The sequence below is a fragment of the Vipera berus genome (genome assembly GCF_964194415.1).
Source record: "Vipera berus genome assembly, chromosome: 5".
Classification (NCBI taxonomy): Eukaryota; Metazoa; Chordata; class Lepidosauria; order Squamata; family Viperidae; genus Vipera; species Vipera berus.
Window position 1 is genome coordinate 25,053,110 of NC_138207.1, and position 19,505 is coordinate 25,072,614.

At 40.8% G+C, this 19,505-nt stretch overlaps 1 protein-coding gene across 4 annotated transcripts in view; it reads right to left on the reverse strand.

Moving 5' to 3' along the window:
* Nucleotides 1-19,505, reverse strand: part of MME (membrane metalloendopeptidase) — a 130,675-nt gene that overhangs the window by 90,227 nt on the left and 20,943 nt on the right. Inside the window, exon 1 of one of the 4 annotated variants that reach the window (XM_081329203.1) lies at nt 4,202-4,220. The exons of the other annotated variants lie outside the window; for them this stretch is intronic. The gene's annotated coding sequence lies outside the window, so the exon portion shown is untranslated. Of the gene's footprint in view, nt 1-4,201; nt 4,221-19,505 lie in introns of those variants that run through there. 4 annotated transcript variants of the gene reach the window in all.

Sequence of the window (19,505 nt, forward strand, 5' to 3'; positions counted from 1 at the left end):
TTTCTATCTTATCCACTTTTTATTTTCTATTTTCTTTATATCTCACATTTTCCCCAATGAGGATAAACCAAAATGCATAACTCCTTTTCATTTTCTCACACTACAGCAACCTTGTGAGAAAAATTAAGGCTGAGAGAAAATACTGGCCCTCAGTCACCCATTGAACTTCATGGCTGAACAACATCTGAAGCTGACAGCCGAGTCATTCAGTCCTCTAACAACATTATCACTCTGCTTTTCAAATAATGTCTGATTTAGGCTTGCCAATTTTTGAACTATCCCTTGTGTATATGCCTTTAACCAATTCTTGATCTGAGACAATTAGTAAGTGATATATCCACTTATGAAAAGATTTGTTTGCTAATTGCTGCCAATCAGTTTGTGAAGGCACTGGTACTGGAAACCAATCAAAGGGTCCACAAGAAAAGACTGAACTAAGTAGGACAGCCTGACTCTAAATGTATTGACTCAAAACGTTCACTAAAACTTTCAATGACACTTATTGCATCAGAAATATTAGATGGTGATAGAGTTTTGGAAGTGTTTTTATTAAAACCTTCCAGGCTGTAATCCTATGACTCCTGGTTGGAGATAGGGGTTCATATACAGTGGAAATTAGTCTAAAATTAGTTGTTCTTTGCCAGCTTCTGTGAATGACTATTTCTAAAGTTGGAAAGCTCAAATTGAGGTGTGGTAATATGAACTTTGGATATGAGATAGATAGATAGATAGATAGATAGATAGATAGATAGATAGATAGATAGATAGATAGATAGATAGATAGATAGATAGATAGATAGATAGATAATAGAGACAGACAGACAGACAGATAGATAGATCCAGACTATTATGTTTTCCCAGCTCACTAAACTGACATTAGAATTAAATGTTTCAAAGAAATCAAATGTTTATTCCCTCCACAAGAATGAAAAAAACTCACAAATACACTTTTACTCTACCAATATGAGCCTAGCATAATATTGGATTTGCCAGAAGCTCAAACTCTGGAGACCACTTAGCAATGTAACTGGATTTATTTTGTTTGCCTGGTAGGAAAATGAAAAAGAAAATTCACTTCAGATAGCCAACAGATCTTTTTATTTTCCATATCCTAAGGCAAATGGCATGAATGATTTTCACATGTTATGAATATGTAAAAATCAAGTAAATGGCCATGTATGTCAACCCTATGCATGACTCCCAATATTTACTCTAACCAGAGTTGGGCAACCTGAAATTTCAGAGAGGCTTTTGAGGACCTTTTTGTATTTCCCAAAACATTTCTCTACACAACCATAGAAAATCACCAAGATGGTTTTCACTGTCTTGAAACTGGAGTTGCATGAAAATGATCATTTACTGGAGTTGGGTGGCTCATCAGTTCAAATACATAAATAAAATCTTCAATCTATCTCATATCCAAAGTTTAACATAGGTGGCTGAACAGGTAGAAATGGTGTTTTTAAAAATTAAAACTGTTTTATTTTTTAACACTATTTTTCTAAAGACCTTTCTCAACCCCAGGAAAAATAGCCAGAGATATGGAACTCTGTTTGTATATGTAATGTAGCTCTATCAGTTTGGCATCATTATCTTCCCCATTGCAGTCCTCATTGTCTGCTTTGTGTAAAACTTCAGCAGGTCTGTGAATCCCCAAAGTTTGATCATGTCTACAAATCTCTACAGGTTTGTAATTTCCTAAATAAAGCCCCTTCAAATGCTTATAAGAGTGGGTGAGAGTGACAAGGTCAATCAAATTTCTATCTATAAGGGATTATTCTGGACTTCACCTATTCGCCATTTTGCATTTTTGCAGAACCTGCTGGGTTTTATTCCCTTCTGAAATTTTTTTGGGACCAAGAGGAAGCATCAACAACTAGTATTGGAAAGGCAAAACACAACTGAAGAACAGTATCCTTGTATAGACTCTATAAACATACATGAGGTTTTTTAAAAAAAATATCATACATTGAAAGAAATGGTATATATATTTGAAGCAATCTTAGGGTCTGATGCTTCCCAGTTTGTAGCCTATGGACATTAATGATGGTCCAGGAGGATATTGCAGACTACATGGGGAGTGATTGGGGAAGTGATGATTATTATATTCTTTCAAATCTATCATATTTGACAATATTATTATTTCCACTTCATTGTTATTATTTGTTTCATGAGCAACTTTTGATAATGTCATATTACCTCATTTTAAAGAGTGGAACTTTGGGGTGATGACAGTAGGAATCAGTGGACTGGTGGTCTTGAAAGTGGGACTCCAAAACTGTTAACTTTTATCTGACATACTCCAAAGATAGCATGCTTAAAATGGGTGGCATGCATGGGGGTCTCCAACAGGTTTCAGTGATGACACAGAGATTCACATATGGGAAAAGGTTAGGAATCTCTGTTCTAGCCTTGAGTCTTTTATCCCTAATCACATATCAAGTCTAAGTAGTATCAAAGATTGGTACTGATAACAGAAGACTTGAGATTTCTGAATCTTGCACTCCATGATTGTCCTTGATGCCCTGAGACAGATTCTAGGATTCTAGGACAAAGAACTTTAAGCACTGGCTTAAAGAGGCTGTGTATAAGCTGCACAATACTGCCCATATACCAAGTTCATATCTCCACATTCTCAGAAATGCAGTAGGATTATTCCTCTCATGATTAGCAAATGATCCAGAATGCATCTTAGTAGAATGGTGAAGAACCACACAGAAAAAGCATGAGATGCAACTTTCCTTTTAAAAAAAGGATGAAGAAGAAATTGAAGAAGAGAAAACATTTTTATATTCCTGAATTGCAATGAAATCACACCTGCAGTACTGGGCTCTGCATTAAAATATTTTCATCCAGCAAATGAGCCATCCTTTCATTTTCCACTAATTAAACAATAACAATGGTTGTAGTCTTGTAATAATAATGAAGACTCTGTCTTTCAAAAAGGCCACCTAAATTAATCAAGCCATATCAGTTTCAAATTTTCCTGCATGTTTCTTTCAAGTCCTGCCACTTCTATTATTAAAGCAGCTCATCTGCTTAACAGGGCCATTTTAATGTTCTTTCTAATGCAACTGTAAAAATGCCATTTTGTTTGATCATCATAAGCAGTTTTTTTCAATTATAGTAAATCACAACACTAATGGGAAGAAACCCATTTTGAACTATTCTAATGCTTTTACACTTAAAGCACTTCATTTTTAAATTGGTTCAGGCCAGCCCAACTTAGTAGCTTCCAGATATCTCGAATGACAGATCACATCATCTTGAAACATTAGAATCGTTAAAGAAAATTAATCTTATAAAGAAGGTTGTGTAAAAAGTTTAACTATAGTGCTGCTAAAACCTAAACACATCAGTTTTTGATTAAAGCTCTTTTGCAAGCTCTTTTTGCATTATTAGCAGATATAGCATGTGCCTTTTCAAAAAATCTGCTACTACTCCATTCATAGCACAGGCAGATCTAAGCAAGTTAACTGCCCAAAGTTGATTGGAGTCAGGCAGCCTATAAATTTAATAAATTATTATTATGGTTGGTCACATAATTAGCCAGATGTTTAGACTGGATTTCACATTTTGGAAGTATGCCCAAGGTGTCTATTACTATTGGTATTATCTTTGCTTCATTGGTACTATCTTTGCTTTATTTTGCCACAGTTGTTCTGCTTTTATTTGCAGGTCTTTTTATTTTGTGATTTTCTCCAGTTCTTTCTCATCTATTCTACTGTCTCCAGTATTGCAATGTCCATTATCCAGACTTTTTTGTCTTTCTTATCAATAGTTGTTAAGTCTGGGGTTTTTTGTAGCAAATGTTCATTGGAATTTAATTCAAATAATCGACATTCAATCCCAGAGCACTTTAGCTTAATTTTCTATTACTTTGTCTGTTTTATGGCCCCATCAGTTCATGCTTACAGGAAAATGATATCTCTTGCAGATATTCCATTGCACCGCTGCTAAATGTTTCCAGCTAGTGCTTACTTGAGCAACTAGTTTGTCGTCAGTTGTATTTGTGGTATTACCATCTCTGCTTTATGTGTTCAGGATTCCTTTTTAATGCACCAGTTGACAAGAAAGGTCCAGTTTATATAGGCATCTCAAATGATAACAAAAATAGCTGCAGGATAGCCTCAGTGTAACAAGATTAAGTTGGTAATCATCCCCATCATCATCCCAACAAGCCAATTTCTTCCATACTTACTTCATCTTTCCTCAAAGGGACTCAGGAAAACTTTCATAGCTTGCATACAAGTCTCCTCTCATTTTATCCGAATCAACTGTGAGTTGGTGAGATGAAAACCTATAAAGAGACTTTACTCCAGATTCATGTGGCTGGATGCCATCATCAGGTGACTTTACTTTTGTGCTAAGACATTAACTTTCTTAAAGCTCATCCTCACTTGGAAATATTTCCAAATATTGCCACAACATTCTGCTAGAGGTAAACACAATATAAGGTTAAATTAAAGTAATAAAATAGATGTTTGCTACTGATGGAAGTTATAATGTGATGGGCAACCACAAAACCATTCAAATGATTTTCAGTTTCCATGTTTCTTTCTCCATGCTCAATGGCTTGAGTTTTTCAGATGATGCTTTTATTACATGAGCATCTTGTCCTATTGATAGAATTCTCTGGGGATTCATATTTATTGTCTTCCTTCCATTAATCCTTTCACTTCATTCCCCTCCCTCTCTCCCCCACCCAGTACCAGAGGACAACTGTGTAATAAGTAGTCCTTTATACTTTCAAGTTCCAGCAGAAACTTTCAGTGATATAGTGTACTTGATCAAATTCATCAAATACTATGCAGAATTATAGGTACGGTATAACCATACAATTATGGAGATAATGATGTTCTCATGGATTAAATAGAAACCATGATAGGTATCATTACCCATGAGGTAAAGGTTTGAAAAGGTTAAGTGGTTCATCTGTAATATTTTGTGAACTGCCAGTGTTCTGTGAACTGTATTTTGAACAATCATTAGGAGATTATCTCTGTGTAGCTCTCCTACATTAGATTCTCTAGGACCTCCCTGTTTGCTGAACCCCATATTCTATATTTTATTTATGTATTTTGTCTGTTCTCAGAATCCTACTTAGTCAGAAATGCAGACTGTCTTTGAAAATGTTATGTAGAGTTATTCTCCCTACATTTTAAGTATATCTTCCTTTGCACCCTATTACTTGAGATTAAGGCATTTATGAAATAAAAACTATAGGACTGTACAGCATAGGTATAATTTATATTGATGACAACAGATCCCAAAGAGGCTATGAGACTCTTGGAAGTATGTCAAGATAAATTGATGACCTGGTTATAAAATCAATCTAAAGGTTCAGTTATAATCCAACAGACATGTCTTATTGATTGCATTGTATATTTTGAATGTGCTTCTCTGCCATTAGTTTCTCTTAATGTTAATGCCTGTGTGTATACATGCATGCAAATCATTTTTATCAATTGCTTGTATAAATGCCTGAATCACCCACTATTGGGAATGGTTACTTCATGTCTCTTTGTATGTATCACAGTTATCCTGAGCAGATGATAAACTACTTTCAAGAAAACTGTCTCTGACTAATGCATACCCCCAAAGACAACATTTTCAGCTGAAGGACAGTCATAATTGTCTGAGGAATGAGGAATAAGAATGAGGAAGAAACACTGCTCCAATGATGAACAATGACACATCTGAAAAAGGAACAGATTGGGGGGGAAAATTCCTAGGTTCTGCAAAACATGTAGAAACCTATTCTGCCAAACTTATTAATTTGTACTGTATTGTATATGTACAAACGTTATTAACAAGTTAGAACCGTTTATTCCGCTTATTTCTATGAGGTAAACACCACTGACAGGGGAACACGCGGGAACTTTGACAGCTGTCAAAGTTCCCCGCCAGGGCGCAGGCGCAGCCATTTGACAGCTCGCGGCTGTCAAAACACCGAAGCCGGCTCACCATGCGGAAGAAGAACTGTCAAGATGCGGCGGCAGTGATTGGTCCAGCTAGACGCGGCGCCAAAAGAAACGATCCTGATTGGGCGACACTGACAGCTGCCGGCTATAAAAGCCGAACAAGTTATTCTGTTCTTTGCCTTGTTCTAAAATAAATCTAAGTTAAGTAACCTGTCGTCCCGAGTGGTCCTTCGGCTACTTCACTGGCGATGAAGGTGGGATCGCTCCAGAGCTGAAGTCACGGCCGAGGAAGGGAATTCCCGGCCAAGAGCTGTCACTGGAAGTTTTAACTTCCGAACGGAGCAAGCCCAGGACCGGACGACATGGCCAACTTTGGGCGGGTGAGGGAATTCGATACCTGCCATCCGGAGAGATGGCAGTCACACCTGGGGCAGGTCGAGGGTTTCCTCCTCGTCAGTAAAATTACCGACGACAGAGCAAAGGCCGCCGCCGTCCTGTACATCAGTGGGCCCCCGGTATACGACGATGCCGTCGGGCTGTTCAGCCCGGTGCCCATCACGGAAGTCTCCTACGCGGACCTGGTCGACCAGCTCAACAAACATTACATGCCAGCTCGCTCAGAGCTGTACTGGCGAGTGCAATTTGCCCAGAAGAAGCAACGACCGGACGAGCCCGCAAACGACTTCATCGCCGGGGTCAGGCATGCCGCTCATAACTGCAGCTTTCCTGACCTGGAAGACCGCATCCGGGACCAAGTGGTAATAGGCTTAAGGGACGAACGTCTCCAGAAAAAACTGACATCAAAGCCCGACATGAGCCTAGCCGAACTTACCCGAGAAATAATGGCCTACGAATACAACCACAAGAAAAAACCGACCACATCAACACCGGGAAGTCCAGCAACCGTATACCACGAAAACGCAACCTTCAGTGACAGCGACGAGTCAGTAGACTTCACAGACGGAGAGGCCCTACAACGCAGGATGGAGCGACGACAACAGCGAAGGAGCGACACGTCAGACCGCCAAAGAGCCAGAAACCCCCTGCCACCACGACACGATCAACGGGCTACCTGCGCCAGCTGCAGGGGCAACCATGCTAGGGGAAGCTGCCGGTTCTGAAACGCAAAATGCCACAATTGCGGTAAAACCGGCCACATCAAGCCAGTGTGCCGAAGCCGGGCCCGCGACAACGTGCATGATCTGGAGGCCAACCCCCCAGGTAGGCCAACCACCCATGTCAACTGGGGAGGAACACCAGGGGACCTAGTGGAAACGATAGATAAGGTGCACAGCCTAAGCCCGAAAGTAAAGATCAGGGTAAAAATTCAAGGAGTCACCTGCAACATGGAGGTGGACTCCGGGTCAGCAGTCTCCTTAATATCGTTTAAAACGTATCAGGAGATCTGCCAACGGAGTAATAAGGAAATTCCCCTTTAAAAAACCCAGGTCCACCTAGCAGACTTCCAAAAAAAACCCATTCCACTAGAAGGGAAGGCTAAGGTCGCAGTAGAATACAAAAAATTCAAGGGACCCCTAGAAGTCTTAGTGACTCCAGGAAACCACACCAATCTAATCGGGCTGAACTGGTTCAGCCCCCTGGGCATCGCCATTACTGGGGTAAACACAGTGCAAGCCTCAAGCCTCGAAGCCGTCTGCAACAAGTATGCAGACGTCTTTGATGGCACACTGGGGAAATACACCGGTCCTCCCATCTCCTTAAAATTAAACCCAACCATCCAACCCATAAAAATAAGGGCTAGGAGGGTTCCATTCGCTCTCAAAGAAAAAATTGAGAACGAATTAGAACGCCTCGTAAGACTAGGGGTACTGGAACCTACTGAAGGGGGAAGCTGGGAGACACCAATAGTCACCCCAATGAAACCTAACGGGGAAATTAGATTATGTGCAGACTATAAGGCGACCCTTAACCTAGCTCTAAGCCCCCATGCTTACCCGGTGCCAGCGGTGAGGGACGTCCTCGCTTCCATCCGCTCCGGCGCCATTTTCGCAAAACTTGATCTGACGCGGGCATACTTGCAACTGCCTGTCACAAATGACACCGCGGAAGCTCAAACAATTGTCACACACCGCGGAGCTTTTAAAGTGAAAAGACTTCAATTCGGCATATCGGCAGCCCCGGGTATCTTCCAAGGTATCATGGAGAAAACCTTAAAGGGAATACCCGGGGTCTGCCCCTATTTCGACAATGTTCTCATCGCCGGAGAAAACGAAGCAAACTTAGCTGACAGACTGTCAGCTGTGCTGAGCCGGCTCAGAGAAGCCGGTCTCAAACTAAAACAAGAAAAGTGCTCCATCGGAGTCACTACCACAGAATTCCTAGGGTACAAAATAGACGCCCAGGGCATCCACCCCACCACAGAAAAATTAAAAGCTATTCAAACAGCTCCCAGTCCAAAAAACAAACAAGAGCTCCAAGCCTTTTTGGGATTATTAAACTTCTATCATGCCTTCCTTCCCCACAAAGCCACTATAGCCGAGCCTCTCCACAGGCTCCTGGACAAGGGCACTGCTTGGTCCTGGACCAAAACGCATGAAAATAGCTTCCAGTCATTAAAAAATATCATTTGTAACAGTTCAACTGTCACACTCTTTAGAGAAGACACACCAGTATGCATCACTTGCGATGCATCTCCCTATGGAATTGGGGCGGTGTTGAGTCACCTATATAAGGATGGCACCCAAAGACCCATAGCCTTTTACTCCCGCACACTTTCAAAAGCTGAAAGAAACTACGCGCAGATCGACAGAGAAGCACTAGCAATAGTCGCAGGGGTTAAAAAGTTCCATGACTATCTTTATGGCAGACCCTTTACTATATTCACGGATCACAAACCCCTGCTAGGAATATTCACCTGGGACAAAACAACCCCGCAGATTCTATCACCAAGAATCCTGCGCTGGCCCACCTTCTTGTCAGCATATTCATACAAATTAATACACAAACCAGGGAAAGAATTAGAATTAGGCAGACTGCCTATTCAAAGCAAGGACACTGACCCAGCACCTGCAGGACTCATTCTGGCAATATCACAACTTCCAGACTGCCCCCTTTCCGCTAAAATCATAGCTAAAAATTCAGCTAAGGACAAAGTACTGAGCAGGATTCTTAGGTGGACAACCACAGGATGGCCAGCCAAAAATCCACACCCACAATTCCAACCATACTATAACAGAAAAAACGAAATGTCATCACACTTGGGATGCCTTCTGTGGGGAAACAGAGTAGTAATACCAGACAAAAACATTGCACAAACACTAGACACCCTACACGAAGGACACCCAGGCATAGTGAAAATGAAAGCTCTAGCCAGGAGTTATGTGTGGTGGCCTGGCATAGATAAGGATATAGAAAAATATGTGGGAGGGTGCTACCCCTGCCAAACAACAAGAAGCGAACCACCCCAAGCCCCAGTACATAGATGGGAAACAACAAAGAACCCATGGTCACGCATACATCTAGATTTTGCAGGACCAATCCAGGGGCAGAGTTTCCTAATAATAGTTGACAGCTACTCAAAATGGCTAGAAGTAATCCCCCTTAGGAAAACCACTTCAGGAGCCACCATACAAGCCCTTAGAAAGATCTTCGCCACCCACGGCCTCCCAGACACCATGGTTTCAGACAATGGACCACAATTCACCTCTCGTGAATTTCAGATGTTCGCTATGAAGAACTGTATTAGGCTGGTCACGTCTGCACCGTTCCACCCATCGACGAACGGGATGGCTGAAATTATGGTGCGCTCAACCAAAGAAGCATTAAAAAAGTTTGTAAAGGGGAACTGGCAGCGACGACTCAGCCAGTTCCTAATGGCACAACATACAACTCCCTGTACGGCAACCGGCAAAACACCAGCGGAGCTGAGATGGGGAAGGAGACTGATAACGCGGCTCGACAGACTGCATCCCGACACTTACATTGCAGAGCCGGATCACCCCCCCCACCCCGTACATTTAAACCTGGGCAAATGATCTGGGCACGATCATACACATCCAAAAACAAATGGGTCCAAGGGACTGTATTACAACAAACTGGACCCATTTCCTATTTAATACACACGCCTACTGAAGGCAACTTACGACGGCACATAGATCAGCTCAGGCCAAGACAACCACAACACCACCCAGACCTTCCCCCACCGGACAGCCAACCCCCCCCCCTAGACATCATACCTGCACCAGATCAGGAGGAAGGGGAACAAGAAAACATACCACCACTGGAACACGACAACGCACCACCCCCAAGACGTTCTAATAGAAACAGAAGAGCACCAGCATATTTAAAGGACTATGAATTGGCCGGCTCCAACAACCAACAAGGGGGAGGAAACAATCCAGGGGAGGGGTAAGGGGTGTATTGTATATGTACAAACGTTATTAACAAGTTAGAACCGTTTATTCTGCTTATTTCTATGAGGTAAACACCACTGACAGGGGAACACGCGGGAACTTTGACAGCTGTCAAAGTTCCCCGCCAGGGTGCAGGCGCAGCCATTTGACAGCTCGCGGCTGTCAAAACACCGAAGCCGGCTCACCATGCGGAAGAAGAACTGTCAAGACGCGGCGGCGGTGATTGGTCCAGCTAGACGCGGCGCCAAAAGAAATGATCCTGATTGGGCGACACTGACAGCTGCCGGCTATAAAAGCCGAACAAGTTATTCTGTTCTTTGCCTTGTTCTAAAATAAATCTAAGTTAAGTAACCTGTCGTCCCGAGTGGTCCTTCGGCTACTTCATGTACAAACACTACATTTGTAAGACTTATTTAATTAATTTGAACTAAATTAGTTATGCATTTTGGATTACAAAACAATACTTTTAAAACAGGTATTTTTTCAGTGCAAAAAGCATACACTTTTCCTAATTAGGTTTCAGAAGAGTGGAAATAGCTGGTTGACCTTGTTTAGGCTTGGAAGCTAAATGGAACTGAGTGTGATTACTATTGGGATGAAAAATCTCCAGGCAATCAGGGTGATAATCTAGATAAGTTAGTTAGAAAATATAACATATTTCATGGATGGCACTGTATATTTTATATCTTACAAGCAGAAGGCCAAATTTTATTTTATACAGAGTCACATCTGACTCTGTATAATATAAAATTGGCCTTCTGCTTGCAAAAAATGGAGTTTTCCAACAGCTTCGGTTACTATTTTACTTAATTAATTCATCCTCACTAACCATACTTAATTGGAAAATCCTTTTGCTTCTACTGAAAAAGGCAAATCTGATAATTAAATTTGATAACAATTGTATCCTGTGACCCCTTCATGGATTACTGCCTTGTCATGGCAAAGGGGCTTGCGTAATTCAATGAAGCTATGAGCTATGCCGTGCAGAGCCACCCAAGATGGAAAGGTCATAGCAGAGAGTTCTGACAAAACGTGATCCACTGGAGAAGGAAATGGCAAACCACTCCAGTATCTTTGCCATGAAAACCCTATAAACAGTACCAAAAGGCAAAACGATATGACACTGGAAGATGAGCCCCTCAGGTCGGAAGGCGTCCAATATGCTACTGGGGAAGAGCAGAGGGCTAGTACTAGTAGCGCCAGAAAGAATGAAGTGACTGGGCCAAAGCCGAAAGGATGCTCAGCTGTGGATGTGTCTGGTGGTGAAAGGAAAGTCCAATGTTGTAAAGATTTTTTCTCCATAGGAACCTAGAATGTAAGATCCATGAATCAAGGGAAGCTGGACGTGGTCAAAAAAGAAATGACAAGACTGAACATCGACATCTTAGGAATCAGTGAACTAAAATGGACAGGAATGGGTGAATGTAATTCAGATGACCATCGGGTATACTACTGTGGGCAAGAATCCCTCAGAAGAAATGGAGTAGCCTTCATAGTCAATAAAAGAGTAGGAAAAGCGATACTGGGATACAATCCTCAAAATGACAGAATGATCTCAGTTCGAATCCAAGGCAAACCATTCAATATCACAGTAGCCCAAGTCTATGCCCCAACCACCAGTGCTGAAGAGGATGAAATTGACCGGTTCTATGAAGCCCTACAGCACCTTATAGAACTAACACCCAAAAATGATGTCCTTATCATCATGGGGGATTGGAATGCTAAAGTAGGAAGCCAAAAGATAACTGGAATAACAGGCAAGTTTGGCCTTGGAGTACAAAATGAAGCAGGGCACAGGCTGATAGAATTTTGTCAAGAGAATACGATGGTCATAGCAAACACTCTTTTCCAACAACCCAAGAGATGGCTCTACACATGGACATCACCAGACGGTCAACACAGAAATCAGATTGACTATGTGCTCTGCAGCCAGAGATGGAGAAGCTCTATACAGTCAGTAAAAACAAGACCAGGAGTTGACTGTGGCTCAGACCATGAGCTTCTCGTTGCAAAGTTTAGGCTTAAACTGAAGAAAGTAGGGGAAAGTGCTAGACCAGTCAGGTATGAATTAATCATATCCCTGTTCAATATACAGTAGAGGTGACAAATAGATTTAAGGAATCAGATCTGATAGACAGAGTGCCTGAAGAACTATGGACAGAGGTTCGCAACATTGTACAACAGGTAGCAACCAAAACCTTCCCAAAGAAAAAGAAATGCAAGAAAGAAAAATGGCTGTCTGAGGAAGCTCTGCAAATAGCTGAGGAAAGGAGGGAAGTGAAAGGCAAGGGAGGAAAAGAAAGATATGCCCAATTAAATGCAGAATTCCAAAGAATAGCTAGAAGAGATAAGAATGCCTTCTTCAATGAACAGTGCAAAGAAATAGAAGAAAACAATAGAATAGGGAGGACCAGAGATCTCTGCAAGAAAATTGGAGAGAGGAACGTTTCATGCAAAAATGGGGATGATAAAGGACCAAAATGGCAGGGAGAGGCAGAAGAGATTAAGAAGAGGTGGCAAAATTACACAGAAGAGCTATACAAGAATGAGCTTAATGTCCCTGATAATCACGATGAGGTTGTCACGGACCTCGAGCCAGACATCCTAGAATGTGAAGTGAAGTGGGCCTTAGAAAAACTGACCAACAAAAAAGCTAGTGGAGGTGACAGTATTCTAGCTGAGCTATTCAAAATCTTAAAAGATGATGCAGTAAAAGTGCTGCACTCAATTTGCCAGCAAATTTGGAAAACTCACAGTGGCCACAGGATTGGAAAAAATCAGTTTACATTCCAATTCCAAAGAAAGGCAGTGCCAAAGAATGTTCAAACTATCGCACCATTGCACTCATTTCTCTGCTAGTAAAGTTATGCTTAAAATCATACAAGCTAGACTTCAGCAGTATGTGGATTGAGAACTACCAGAAGTACAGGCAGGATTTTGAAGAGTCAGAGGAACTAGAGATCAAATTGCCAACATATGCTGGATCATGGAGAAAGCTAGAGAGTTCCAGAAAAACATCTACTACTGCTTCATTGACTATGCTAAAGCCTTTGATTGTGTGGATCATAACAAACTGTGGCAAATTCTTAAAGAGATGGGTGTACCAGACCATCTTATTTGTCTCTTGAGAAACCTATATGTGGGCCAAGAAGCAACAGTGAGAACTGGACACGGAACCACTGATTGGTTCAAAATTGGGAAAGGAGTCCGGCAAGGCTGTATACTGTCGCCTTGCCTATTTAACCTATATGCAGAGCACATCATGAGAAAGGCAGGGCTAGATGAATCAAAAGTTGGAATTAAGATTGCTGGAAGAAATATCAACAACCTAAGATATGCAGATGATACCACTCTAATGGCAGAAAGTGAAGAGGAACTAAAGAGCCTCTTGCTGCGAGTGAAGAAGGAGAGTGCAAAACCTGGGTTGAAACTAAACATTTAGAAAACCAAGATCATGGCATCCGGCCCTCTCAATTCCTGGCAAATAGATGGGGAAGAAATGGAGGTAGTGACAGATTTTATTTTCCTGGGCTCCAAGATCACTGCAGATGGGGACTGTAGCCAAGAAATTAAAAGACGCTTGCTCCTGGGCAGGAAAGCCATGGCAAATCTAGACAGCACACTAAAAAGCAGAGACATCACCCTGTCAACAAAAGTGCGTATAGTCAAGGCTATGGTCTTCCCAGTTGCAATGTATAGCAGTGAAAATTGGACCATAAAAAAGGCTGAGTGCCAAAGAATTGAGGTCTTTGAACTCTGGTGCTGGAGAAGACTCCTGCAAGTCCCTTGGACTGCAAGGCGATCAAACTGGTCAGTCCTAGAGGAGATCAACCCTTTAGAAGGCCAGATCCTGAAGTTGAAACTCAAATACTTTGGCCACCTAATGAGAAGGAAGGACTCACTGGAGAAGAGCCTAATGCTGGGAAAGATTGAGGGCAAGAGAGGAAGGGGACGACAGAGAATGAGGTGGCTGGATGGAGTCACTGAAGCAGTAGGTGTGAGCTTAAATGGACTCCAGAAGATGGTAGAGGACAGGAAGGCCTGGAGGAACGTTGTCCATAGGGTCGCGATGGGTCGAACACGACTTCGCAACTAACAACAAAGTATCCTGTGAATTATCCAAATAGGATTGATAATCCTAGGTTCCTCTCCCTGGATTTAATCCCATTTTACAGATTCTGTAGTGAACTCTGGGATCCTGCCATACAAACAACACTATGCTCACTAATTTAGCACAGGTTCCTCATGTTGAAGATGACACACAATCAAGAGTCTCCTTTTTCAGGAAAGCCAAACACATAGAAAAGTTTAGTTTGGGGGAAGTCATTTATTACTCTTATGCAATTGAAATTAGCAATTAGACATTATCTAAATCAAATGTACCATTCATTCTAAACAAAACATTGCTATATGTAAAATATGTGTACATTAATGTATATGTACACAGGCAAATTGTAGAAACAAATGCTCAGAGAAAAATAGAACATTCTGATATAGCAAAAAAAACTATGACAGGCAATTTGTATATTTGCTCAATTACTCACTTCTGAACGAGAGTTTTAAAGGTTTTATTCTCACTTCCTTATCTTTAAACCATCCTTGGGTTGGACAGCTCTACAATGCTTTGAAAAGCTTTCAGTCCTTGAAACTGAAGATTGTCCCCTTTCAGGACAATGGCTATCAGCTACCGTTATAGTGCTGAAACTATTTGATGTAATCAGAATTATTTTTTAATATTAGAAAGTTACTAATTTCCAACTCCTTTTGAATCTAATACCCTCCTGAGAAATCCCTTTATCCATATCAGAGAAAGAATATACATCAATTCAGTTTATCTAACAAAAAAAGGTTAAAATGCTTATTTATTGAACATCAGCAAACATGAAAACAATTTGCTGAAAAAAATAGGATAAAAGACTGGCAAAATCATGGAGAGATAGAGATATCTCTCCATGGTTTTGTCAGATAAAAGGCTAATTAGAAAATTGTTAATCAGAAAATGGACCACCAGTCTCCTTTTCATTTTTGCCACCTTAGAAATAGACATATCTATCTATCTATCTATCTATCTATCTATCTATCTATCTATCTATCTATCTATCTATCTATCTATCTATCTATCTACTATCTGCCTACCTTCCTAGCTACAAGTTTCCAGACTACTGGAATCAAAATTGCAAATTTATTAATATGTATAGTTCCAAAGATACTTATTTTTATTCCAGTTTTAACTCTTTTATATTAGCAGAACAGAAATGCATAACACAATCAGATGATGAGTCAATGCTACAAATGGTCATAAATGCAAGCTGGTTGCCAAAATGCAATCATATGGCAGCAGGAGTGATGCAGCAGTTGTAAGGCTAAAGATGATAAGTAACTTTTTTTAAGTCTGTCATAACTTCAGATGGGCATTAACTGACTCATTGTAAGTCGAGGATTACCTGTATTACCTGTATCTCTTTTGTCAAAATGTTCAAAGCAGCATTACATTGTTTATAACACAAGTGCTGTCTTTTCTTAGAATATCACAAGACATGTACCAAAGGGATGGAGTTCGTAGTTCAATGATGTGTCATTACTGTTGACGTTTGTCATCCCTTGATCATACTTCTCTGAACTGAGAACACTGCTTGCTGATGTGAAGAGACTAGTATCCAGGGTATTAACACAATCTTATATAATGCACTTCATTCATGCACAAGGAAGTCTGTCAAAATGATGTTCTGATCAACATTTTTTTTCTTTAACACATAACCACCCTAAAATTTCTTAACTGCCTCCACGAGGCCCAAATTTTCATAAACATCATGGGGGAAAATTGGAAATGATAAATAAAACAAATGACCCTTTTTCATTCCCCAGAGACACATTGTCTTTTAATGTTTATTTGGTTTAATTAAACAAGAATCCCTAATCCAACAAGGGGATCAAAATGTAGTAACACAATTTCAATATTCTTGAAACCTCAGCTGATGTAACTGAATTGGCTTCTGCTTATAGCTGATGGTGCTCTTTTTCTTCTTGGGCCTAACGATAATGACCTGGTGTAGGGTAGTGCTCTGAAAAGACTGTGAAAAGCAACCATTGTCAATACTTGCAACTTCATGAAAGCTTAGGCCTTTTAATAACATTTGTTCATCACAAAAGGGGATACCAATCCCCTCTTCATTTCTGCCACTGTAGAAATACCACAGTTCCGTTCCTACAATGTAAACAAGACACCCAATATATATTTTCATAGATGGCATCCTGCAACCAAAACATTTACAGGTAGTCCTCAACTTGTGACCACAACTGAGTCCAAAATTTCCATTGCTAAGCAAGACAGTTGTTAAGCGAATTTTGCCCCATTTTACGACCTGTCTTGCCACAGTTGATAAGCGAATCATTGCAGTTGTTAAGTCAGTAACACGATTGTTGAGTGAATCTGGCTTCCCCTTTGACTTTGCTTGTCAGAAGATTGCAAAGATGATCACATGACCCCAGGACAGTGCAACTGTCATAAATATGAACCAATAGGCAAGCATCTGAATTTTGATCACATGACCATGGGGATGTTGCCACCCTTGTAAGTGGAAAAAATGGTTGCAACTTTTTTTCAGTGCCATTGTAACTTCGAACTGTCACTAAATGAACTGTTGTGAGCTGAGAGGACTACCTGTACTTTCCCCAGTAGGCAAAACACTTAGATATTTAGAGAAGGACTTCCTAGGATTATATCAAGGATCAAGATAAAAAACATTCTATTAAAAGATAATGCCAGTTTTCTAAAACACATCTGGAGGCAGATTAGAAGTCAGTGGAGATGATAGATATTGTTCCTTTTCCCTTTATATATTACTTTCCTTTGTTTTCTTTTTTGTAAGTATTTATGGGACATACATTGTTTCCTATACTGATGGATATATACAAATCAGCACTACAGGTAGTCCTCAACTTAAAACAGTTCTTTTAGTGACTGTTTGAAGTTACAACAGCACTTATGACCATTTTTCACACTTATGACCATTGCAGCATCCCCAAAGTCATGTGATTTACATTTGGATGCTTGACAACTGATTCACATTTATGATGTTGCAGTGTCCCGCAATCACGTGATCCCCTTTTGCGACTTTCTGACGAGCAAAATCAATGGGGTAACCAGATTCATTTAACAACCATGTCAGTAATTTATGAACTGCAGTGGATCACTTAACAAATGTGGCAATAAAAGTCATAAAATTGGGCAAAACTCACTTAACAAATTTAGCAACATAAATTTTGGGCTCAGTTTTGGTTGTAAATCAAGGACTATTGTATTGAAACTCTTAAATATTATTGGAACCTTGAGGACTTTTGCCTTACCTTTTGTGTCAACTCTGCTAACATCGGATGTTCTTGCTTTGACAACAGATGGAAATGGAGCCATTTTTCGCTATTGCTTTTAGAGTTAAGTTGATGCTGGGAGGGGGAATGTGGATGACAGTCCAGCTAGTCATAACAATACTAACTCAGCCATGGGAACCCAAGGTCATTGGGCCCAGAGTTGGCAGGCTGGAGAGCTGAGGAGAAAGCCTGCACTTAAAGCTAATTGGGGAATGTGATTTGTGACTGTTTATTGGAGGACGGAATTGTGCTTTGTTACTTTGTATCCAGGGAAGGGGGATTTAGTTTTTGGTTTCAACTATGTTACTTTGTTTCTCGAATAAAAAATTCTTTAAGGTAAACAATGCCTTGAAGTTCTTTTGAAGAGTTTCATTTGTCGGAACCATGACAGATCGTAAATTGTAAATCGAAGACTACTGTATTGAAACTCTTAAATATTACTAGAACCTTAAGGACTTTTGACTTACCTTTTGTTTGTTTGCTTGTTTGTGGGGGATGTTAATATTCTACAGATGTGTTAAATCTAGCAAAAGCTTAACAATAAAACATGTTTTATTTGGTTTCACATCAAATATTTGCAGGAAGTTGCATCACTTTTATCTAGTAACACAAACTAAGAGAGCTCCAAGGTCTTGCAAAAAGAGCTGTGTCTTTGGGATAATAATAATCCCTAATTTATAGCTATATGTTCAAAAGAGATCACATACAAATCATTTGAAGTTTATGTAAGCTTTATTTAAACTGCATTTAATTTCTTTAAATGTATTAAGACAAAATAGCAATGAAATGATATCTGATATCTGCAATATTTTGTTCCATATCTATTTTTTTGGCATTATATTTGAATATTATCCAATATATGAAGAAAGACAGACTACAGAATGACATATTGTTGGAATACCCTACCTACATACTGGATCCAAGCCCTTAAAATCAAATACAAACCAAGTAAAAAAAAACTATGAATATTAAAATCATTCTTGGTAAAAATAGACTAGCTTACCATATAGAAAATATAGGGAAGCTGAATTATTTCCTAAATATGTGTTGAAATGCTACCGAGTAGTTTACATGGCTGATTGACCATTACAGACTTTTACTGTTGTCATGGAGCAAAGATATTAGTTGTATTATCCCCTCGTGCATTGCTGTAGCATTGGAAGAAATGTCACTTCCTCCTGGTTCTGTATTCAAAGTTAGTTGGGCATAGACAGGGGCCATTGGTGGAAATGTATTAAGAGGCCCCTGGTATGTTTTTAGCTGGTTGTTTTAAGGGGCTAGGGAGTGGGGGAATGATAGGGTTGGGAGGGATACGGGGTGTATTTTATCAACTGGTTGTCAGTCCGGGCCTGAGATGGTTCCCGGCGAGACGGGGTTGGGGTTGGGGACCTCTGGTTTTCCCAGCAGTGGGGTGGGGTTTCAAATCCCCACAATGATTGGAAACGGCAGCAGGTGGTTACATGGAGGACCATATCAACATCTGGGATCACACCCCCGCTGTCTTCAAGCGGTGGCGTGCTCCGACCCTCCAGTTGGTACCTGCTTATCCGGGAGTGAGGGGGATCAGGCCCCTGAGCTCAGGCTGGTATATTTTAATGCCAGATCCATTGTGAACAAAGCTCCCCTCATCTGTGATTTGATCGAGGAGGAACGCGCGGATCTGGCATGCATTACGGAAACCTGGTTGGGCTCAGAGGGAGGTGTCCCTCTGACTGAGCTTTGCCCTCCAGGTTTCTGTGTGCTTCACCGGCCGCGGGCTCAGGGTAGGGGCGAGGGTGTGGTGGTGGTTATACAGGAGACCTTATGTCCGCGGGAAACCACTGTTGTACAGATGGGCGGG